Genomic DNA, 9,592 nt, shown 5'->3' with positions numbered 1-9,592 from the left:
CTGAGAGCCCTCCTTCAGTGCATCACCCGCTTTGAAATCCTCATCACAGCCTCAGAATCTCCTTTATGCTCCCAGGGAAGCAGACCAAAAGCCTCAAACAATTTTCTTATCTTTTCACAAATTTAACTTTTAATTCTACTTCCTGAATGCTGCAGTCCCCATGTGGGTGCGTGTATCTGTACCTGTGTTTGTCTTGGGCAGTTCTGCTCAGGACAAGAATACCTGAAACCATGTTCTTGAGTCACATTGGCTGGTTATACTTTGATTCCACAACTACCCTCAGTCTAAAAAGACATCTTCTGTTTGGTCTTGTCATGGACTGAAAGAGCTCTGTCAGCAGGAAAAGAAAGATTTCCCAATTCATCTTGCAATATGGCTATGTTAGACTTAGAAGTTCCTCTGGAGCATCATGAAAGAGAAATGCCTAGGGTCTGAGCTTGGTGCTCAGGGTACCAAGGGACCACTCACATATTATTTACTGTGACATTTACCTCCACATTCTGCCCCCTTCTGAGATGATGCATACTTAAGATCAGAATCATCAGCCTTAAAAGTGGTGGCTGGGAGAAGTCTCTTAAAGGCACAATGTTCCCTTTATGGTCATTTCTTCTCTTTATGAGCCCTCTGATAATTAACTGGGTGAAAGAAGGAGATGATGGGGATTCGGGGCTGAAGCCTCTGGTGGAATTGGAGTCACCTCCTGTGTAAAGCAATGTGAGTTCTAAGCACTGTCAGCATAGAAGTACTTTCTGGAGGGTGTAAATCTTCAGTTTCCACCACAGGGGTCTTAAGAGTAGAAAGAAATTAGTTCTTATTCAGAAAGTGAGAGAGAAGGAAATCTTGAATATATTTTTAAAATGTCATAGTATGGTGGTGTGTAGTCAAATACTTATTATACACAGGACAATAGAGTTAACTAGTTGGCATCTTGTTAACTTCAAGAATTCAGGGCTATCTCAGATAGTAAACTGTTTGGATGTGATAATGGGGCAAAGTCTTCATAACAGAATATAAAAGACAACTGTGTTTGAGAAACGTTAGATTAAGGTTGAGGTTGGAAATGTCTATGAAGGAAATTTCAAAAGCATTGCTGGGTGATTATATGCCAGATATTATGTCTACTCATTCCTTAGGTAATGGCATAGAATTCTAATTACAACCTTTTGAAATAGGTAACAAGGTAATCCCTATTTTACAATGAGGGAGTGGGTTTTAGGAAGATTAAAGTGATATTTCCAAGGAGTGGTGAAGACTTTCTAACTCCTAAAATATCCTTACTCTTCCTAAGTAATGTTACAAGTTAACAAACAAGTAGCAAGACACAAAGGGCTGGGTGAGCTTGAGGAAAGACTCGTCATGTGGAGTGTAGGAAAGGGGATAAGCATTTGTACTGAATCCCAGGGCTAAATGGAGATTTAAAATTTTCATAGCAGTGAAAAGCAGTCAAGTACGGTATAAAAAAAAAAAGAAAATGTGTAGCTCGTGTCCACACTTTGATGTGCAAATTAATCAACTTTCTGATCCTTGATTTATTCTCCCCTTAAGTAGGGCAAATAATACCTTACCTTTAGGGTTATTGTAAAAATTGAAGATGATATATGCATAGGATCTGGTACGTAGTAAACGCCCAATTAACTAATTGATTAGTTTGTTGGATTATTTGCTGAACCTACTCCACGGCCCTCTAGATAAAAGCTGGGTGGGGTAGAAGACTAATTACTAAAGGTCCTCAGAATGCAATTTCATGGAGGAGGTGCATCTTACACAGGTAGAAAGAGAACTTGTTAAAGGAAATTGCAGGTTGCATTCCAGACCTCATCAGAATATTATCTAAAGAAAATGCAATTTCCAAGTTTATTTTACCCTTCATTCCCAAACACACTGCTACTCCGGCATTATGAATAACGACACCATGTTCCTGAGTCTCATTGGCTGATTATACTTTTATTCCACACCAACCCTCAGTCTCAAAAGGCATCTTCTGTTTGGTCTTGTCATGGACTGAAAGAGCTTTTACATATAGTAACATTATTCTTTCATATTATGTACCTGTGGATGAATAGGATCTCTCTCTCTCTCTCTCTCTTTCTCTCTCACTCTCTCTCTCTCTCAACATCATCATCATCATCATAATCATCTTATAATTTATATTAGTTTATTTACCTGTGATGTGTTTCAGGCTTTCCTTAAATGTTGCTGTATTTACAGATTATTTACATTTGTTTCTATCCTTAATTCCTTGCAATTCTACTATTCCTCTGACTCTATTCCCCAATCCCCCAGCATATCTAGGTATGTCTGGATATTTCATGATCATACTTCAGATCTCAGCTTAGCTATTATTCCACTGAGAATCATCCTCCTTTGATCTACTAGATGCCTTCCCTATCTTATGCTACAGCAGCTTATACCTCCCCTATCAGAACACTTATACTTCTGGATTATAATTGCTCAGTTACTTATGTAACTGGAATATAACTGGGATCCCTGTGACCCAGTCTCTGAATAGTATTACTTTAAAAAAAAATTGTTGAGAGCAATTCAATTTTACTCACTAGTCAAAATACCAGGGGTACTGTTGTAAAGTGAATATATTATTAAAGTTTACAAAAAGCCTTTTAAAAGATTTTCTTTAGATGTATCTCTCACTTCAATATCTTTCTCTTGCCTGAGAGATGCTTAAAACAACAGGAAGAACAAAAGTGAAACAAAGTTAGCCTGTTTGCTGCTCTTTCTTTCCTTCCCCAACTCTCCCCAACACTCAGCCCACATGGCTTTTCTTTCTTCTTTCCTCATCTATAACACAGATCTTTATTATGATGGTCAACTTAGCTTCTCTGTATTCTTGGGATTTCTTTTGCTTTTTGCTATACTAAGGGACATGGAGATGACTAACAAGGAAGAATCTTTCTTCACCTGGGGAATAGGGGTGGAGGGGAGGGGAACAGTGGCTGTGAATATTCACACATTTATAATTTTGGTCCTTTGCTTATCTTTCTGTGTCCTTAAATATGCCCTAAGTACATTGAAGACAAAGATTAGGTCTTGTTAAAAGCTGTATTCTCAACCTTTAGTGTGGTACCTAGCAAAGAGTGGACATCTTAATATATGTGTAACTAAACAGATAAACATAGAAATGGGGAAAATTAGATTTCCTATAAATGTCACTAATTAGTCTGATTTTAAACCCTGTGAATAGTGAGTGGCCTCCAAGAACACCCCAGAGGTGACCCTCTTCTCACATTTAACAAAGTGTTAAACCACAGGTGTGGTTAGGGTTGACTTGGATTGGTTCAAAGAACAAGATGATTCTTAAAAGATTTATTAGGTTTTAGACAAATCACCCTCAATATCCCTCGGCTGCATTTTACTTGCTAGTGAGGTATGTAAAGTAAAGGGAAAGAAATGACTTAAAGACTAAGGTTTTAAAGTTTTCTGTTAAAACGTTCACTTGCAATCATATTTCCATCTGCTGTAAGTACCCTGGGATCCTCCTTACATTTTACTCCAATTCAGAGGCTAATGAATATATTCATGCTTACCTGTCACTTAGCATTCACTTTTACTTGGCCTAGGTGGGTAGGGAAATAGATATTTGTAAGGCTGAACAAAACCCGTGGAGACACATAGATAAAATATTGCCCCAAAATAAAGGTAAAGTAAGCCCAGAATCAACATTAAAATTATTTTTTGACTGCTTCAATTATTTTACACATGCTATTTTTAATAAAATGGTGATGATGATGATGATGACAATAACAGTAACTACTATTTGACCAGGAAACATACACAACCCTTTGAGTATCCATGGGCTCCACACAGTAACAGTGTGAAAGGAGAACTGATTCTTCTTCCTTCCTTGGAGCTACTGCCAACTAGAGCTGCCCCGTGGTGGATATAGAGTCCCAATCTGGAGAGAAGTGGTGAGAAACTTCCTCTAGGGGCAGTTGATGGAAATTCAGGTCAGTGAAAGGTCTGAATCAGCTTCTGTACTGAAAGTGGAAATGGCTGGTCCTTTATTATTCTCCTAATTGAGAAGAGAGAATAACTGTTTCCCATCGGGAGTTGGAGGCCAACAAACATCGTGATGGTGATGGGGTAGGGGATGTGGAAATAAATGAAGATTATCTAAAAAAGATCAAAGGTTGTTTATTCAGAGCCTGCTATATAGCAAGAGGGTGAGCCTCCAACATGTGCATTGGGCAGTTAGTTACTCAAAGGCAGGCAGGTGTAGGGAGCAAAGGCCCTGACCCCCAAACGTTCACTGAAAAGTCACTGGCATGAGGTAGATCCATTAATAGGAGGAAAAGGATACAAATTTATTTTAGTGTGTGTACTCGGGAACACTCAGAGTGAAGATTCAACTCCCCAGTGGAGTTCAGAAGCTTATATGTCTCTCTGGTCAAATGGTTTAGGGCAGGGGAAGAGGAATTCTGTTGAAGGGGCAATAAAGGATTGCTAGGGAGGATGAATGGACGCAGAACAGCGATTCACAGGTGAGCAGTTCTCTCTGGAATTTGAATGAGTCTGAGAGTCAGGATATTATCTTCTCAAAGAATCCGTTCAGGTGTGGTCACATTTCTGATTTTACAGGGAGGGGAAGAAAAGAACAATTGTTCTCCTACTCAGGTCTGGATCCTCGAAAGATAGAGCAATTAACTTTTTGGGGAGAGGCAAGCATGTGTGGGAGGGAAAGGTCAGAGAGACCTTCGAGCTTCTTTAGTCAATCCAGCATGTCAAAATGCTGTATTTGGGGTAAGATAGCTCTAATTTCCATCACCAGAGAGTGGGGAAACTTTATAATGAAACACTATGGAGGCTTCAGGGGTGCCCCGTGGGAGGCTGATGGCCCAGGAAAGTTGGAGCCCACTGGATACCTGACTAGAAGAAAGCATCTTTTGTCAGTGATTTGTGGATCATCTTTGTCTTGCTCTAGTTGGTCCTGAGTTGAAAGCAAGGACAAAAACAGGGAAATTGGCCGTCACCAACCAAGTCTTGACTTCTCTGGGCCCACTGCTACAGAGGCTGTGGTTTGGCTTCAATAGCTGGTTGCTGTAGACATTGTAGGTCAGCATTCTGTTTTCATATATTTTCTGGCCACTTTCCACTTGCATATTCATTCCAGAGCTTTGAGCCAGCTGGAATTAGAATAGAATTAAAATAGAAGACTGTCTCTCAGATTCCTGATTGAGTTTCACAAAAAGGGGATTATGGCTATATCATCACTGACCTGAAATACACACAGTGATCTTGAATTTTTCAACCATTGTTTTGCCAATGCATCAGTCATGAGCTTTGGAAACTTTTCCAAAGCTATCAGTTTTGCAAATTGAGGGCTTTCTGAGTTCCAGTTCTAAAGATCTCATTCTCTGATTCTAATCCTGCTAAGTGTGATCATCACTTGGCCAGGCTCTTTGCCATGAAATGTATCAGGACGTAGAAGACACAGTTCTTGTCACTTATTCTCATGAGCACCTGAGCCAGGGTAAAAACAATTGTGGTTGAGAACTATAGTGAATAACAAATCATTATTATTCTGTGATCTGATGAGAAAGGCCTCCCTGCACTATAGAGATGTTCCACTTTGTAAATAACTTTCCCATTTAATATGCTCACATAAGCTTACAGGTATTCAACAAAATTCAAAAAACATTTATTGAGTAGTAGGCTAAGTGTTCAATGTTATGTGTTATTTGGTATATTCTTTAACTTTATAGATATTTTAGCTGTGTCCAAGGGTCAGGGAGATAAAACAGTAGATGTGTGGTAGCACTGTTTGCCTTTACTAAGTAAGATAACTCTTACAGTAATGCATTCCATTTCTGAACTTTGGATATTGAGTATTGAGATTAATAGGAGTTCACATAGTCAGGGATAAGTGAATTTAAAACACAGTGGTTGATCAGCCTATGTTCCATTGGAGACAGGGGCCGCACCTTTTGCAAGTATGAGGATCAGCACTTAGTTCAATCCCTGTCACTTTTAGATGCTTTATAAATATTTATTAAATGAGCTTTAACTCATCAAACCACAGGGGAATCCCAATCTAACAATACCGACTCTGTCTTCATTAGATTGAGCCACATGAAATTGACCTGTTATTCAATCTAATGTATGCATCATATTTATTTGTATAAATTCAAAAGCATTAGGTTTCTTTTGAAATTCTGAAGAACACCGCTTAATAGTTCCTCATCAGCTCAACAATTTTGGGCTTTGCATTAGCAAATGTGATAATGTTTATGGGGAATTTCCTATAGAATATTGTTAGAGTTTTCTTACCTTTGAACAAAGAGGAATACACATCCCACTAAATATGTTTTGCTTTAACATACATTTTTTTTGGATAACCAAAATGCAGATGATGTGGAAAGCAAGGCCTATCATGATGTATGTTTCAAATTTATTGTTTTCTTTATGCTGTCTCCCTAAGCAAGAGAAAGTACTTTAACCATTACAATTAGGTATGTGCTTTTTTCTTTGTGGCATTTAGTAATAAATAGACATTGAGTGGTGACTCCTTAGCTTAATGACAAGTAAATTCCCATGTCTGATGTGAAAACATTGGAGGAGCAGCTTCAGGATTGGTAGATCATGATGTATGAAAACGGAAAGCGATACTATAGGAGTAAAAGGCCTCCTTGTCCAACATCCCCAAACAGGAAGCTTGTTGAGAAGATTAAAGACCCAAGTTATCATCCAGCAGGCACTGTTACTGTCACCTCCAACACAGGTCCTATCTATCCTGGAAAGAAAAATGTCCGGAGCACTAAAATGTTCTGTCTTGAGGCCATGGGGGAAAGAGCAGGGGCATATTAGGGTTAAAATCCATATGGGCCCCATTCTTGTTTTTTTTTTTTTGGTTGTTGTCGATTGCACTCAATAAAGAGTCTCTTTTCCTTTACTAAGAGCTTGTTAAAGAGAGATGTTAAAGAGTGACCAGTTATTAGGTTATTAAGTATGAAATGTCTGATTTCCTTAAATACTAAGTCTGACAGTTGCTATCTCTGACATTTCACTTTGACACTTCTTGTTTTATTTTTATTGTGAAGGAACATCCTCAGTCTTTCAAATACATGTTTTGCTTTATGATTATCTTTCACATTTTTTAATAGCAATTTTTGTGAAACTGTAAGTCAAAAATTCACTTTATTTTCAAATATGAGTTCTGTTTCAAACGCGAGTTTCAAATATGAGTGCTGGAACCAGTGCAGCACAGACAGCTTGAAATATCAATGAACTGTTTGGGAAGATGTGGCTAATGAATGCATAGTATGTTGATGGTTTGAGAAGTTCCATTCTGGTGATTTTAATCTTGAAAACGAGCCATGTGGGCAACCTCAGACCAAGGTGGATAACGATTAACTGAAAGATATAGTGGAAGTGAAGCCATCTCAACCTACATGCGAATTAGCAGAAAGGTTTGAAATTACTATTCCAACAATATTGGACCATTTGAAACAAATCAGCAAGGTACAGAAGCTGGATAGATGGGTTTCACACGACTTAAATGAACGTCAGAAGAGAAATCGGCTCAAAGCTCACCTTTCTTTGCTGTCACTACATAAAGGTGAACAATTTCTACACAGTATTTTTATGTGTGATGAAAAATGGATTCTTTTTGACAATTGGAAGCATTCAGCATGATGGTTGGTTAAAAATGAAGTGTCGAAACACAGTCCCAAACCAAATATTCATCAAAAAAAAGCTAATGGTGTTTGTTTGGTGGTCCAGCGCTGATATCATCCACTACAGCTTTATGAAACCTGGTCAATCGATTACGATGGATGTCTACTGCAACCAGTTGGACGAAATGATGAGGATGCTTGTGATTAAGCAGCAGAAATTGATCAATGGAGACAGGCCAAGACAAGGTTGGGCTACATGTCGCACAAATAATGCTGCTCAAACTACAGAGGCTGGATTTGGGAACTCTCTGTCATCCACCATATTCACCAGACCTTGCACCAACTACCTGACTATCACTTCTTCAAGGCTTTGGACCACTTCTTGCAGGTAAAAATATTCAATTCTCAATAAGCTGTGGAAAACATCTTTCATGATTTCATCACCTCTTGCTCTCCAGGCTTCTTCGCTACTGGCATAAACAGGCTACTGTTAAGATGGCAAAACTGTGTTGATAGTTTAGGCACATAATTTGTTAATTATACTGCCTCTGTTTGCGGTATAATAAACTGCACTTTTGATTTGAAATCAGGCATTTCATATTTAATGACCGAATCTAGTCTCAGGGTGGCTTGAGAAGAATTACAATAAACTCTATAAGCTGTTTTTCCTGTTATAAAATTCTCTAGCTCATCCTCTCTCAAAATTTAGAGCTAAGAAATCACCTAGGGATCTTATAGAAATATTGGTTGTGACTCAGCAGGTCTGGTGGGTCCAAGACTCTGCATTTCTAACAAGATCCCAGAATATGAAAATGCTATTGGTCCAGGACTCACACTTTGAGTAGCAAAGCTGTGGCCACCTCAGCATGTCCCTCAGACCACTTAACAGCTCTGCATGGCCAGGACTTTGATGTGGCTTAAATTCACTTCCAATTTATAGCCTGCTATGTGGTAAGCTCAGGATAGGATCCTAAAACAAGCAAACCTGAGTTGACCTCTTCTGTAACCTGCCTTTCAGTCCACTTTGGTGGCCCACCAGTGCCTGAGATCCTTAATATTCTCCAGCCACTCAATGCCTCCTCTCTGGTGTCCACATCGGATGGCAGTTCAGTGATGAATATCCTTTCTTTCACCCTCTCCCCTTCCTTAGCCCAGTGGAGAAAGGGAGGGGAAAAATATGGCCATATCAGACAAAATGACCCTCGTGACCCAAATAGTATGGTATACTATCCTCAAAGTTGAATGCCCCCAGGCATTAAAATGTGCACGTATCCTTAAGAAGACTTTTAAAAGAAAAATCCTATATTATAAAAGAATGAGTATTACCTCTGTATACTTTGCATTAGCATTGTGGCACAAAGTTTGCACTTACAAACATTATCTCAGCAAACCCATGGGGATTTTAGGCATTAGTGAAAAAAATGGCAATAATAAGATAATTTACTTAATATAGTAAGTTGGCTAAGTTAGACTTATGCTTGTCTCTTAAGTCCCAACTGGCAGAGTAATATTGACCCAGAAATAGTTTGAACAACTATCTGTAATTTGGGGCTCTGCTTCCTGAAGGACGAGGAGAGAATGTTCCGTTGGAGTTTCCATCACCAGGATTTTAACCTTGATGGGGAGTGCTCAAAAGTGCCCCAATGGGTTGAAAATATATTGCTACTTCCCAATAGGCCAGACTCCCCTGGAGGCATCTGTGTTGGAGCCCACCTCAATAGGCAGCTGTAGGTGACAGTCCAGGGCAGGTATCCTATTCGTTATAGCCCAGTTCAACATTTGCAAATCGAACTAAGCAAGAAGAAAAGAAAACTGACCAATGGAAGAATGAGGAGCTTTTCCTGGCCTCTAGCCCCATGGGAAAGAGCTACATCCTCCAAAGGCTGGAGACTTTCTCTAAACCAGCAGTCTCCCAAACCAACTACAAGCTTGAAGTTCTTCCTCTGTGACCCCAGTAGCTGTCA

The sequence above is a fragment of the Propithecus coquereli genome, unplaced genomic scaffold (genome assembly GCF_000956105.1).
Source record: "Propithecus coquereli isolate 6110/MARCELLA unplaced genomic scaffold, Pcoq_1.0 Scaffold153, whole genome shotgun sequence".
NCBI classification, from domain to species: domain Eukaryota; kingdom Metazoa; phylum Chordata; class Mammalia; order Primates; family Indriidae; genus Propithecus; species Propithecus coquereli.
Note: the sequence above shows the minus strand (reverse complement) of the source record.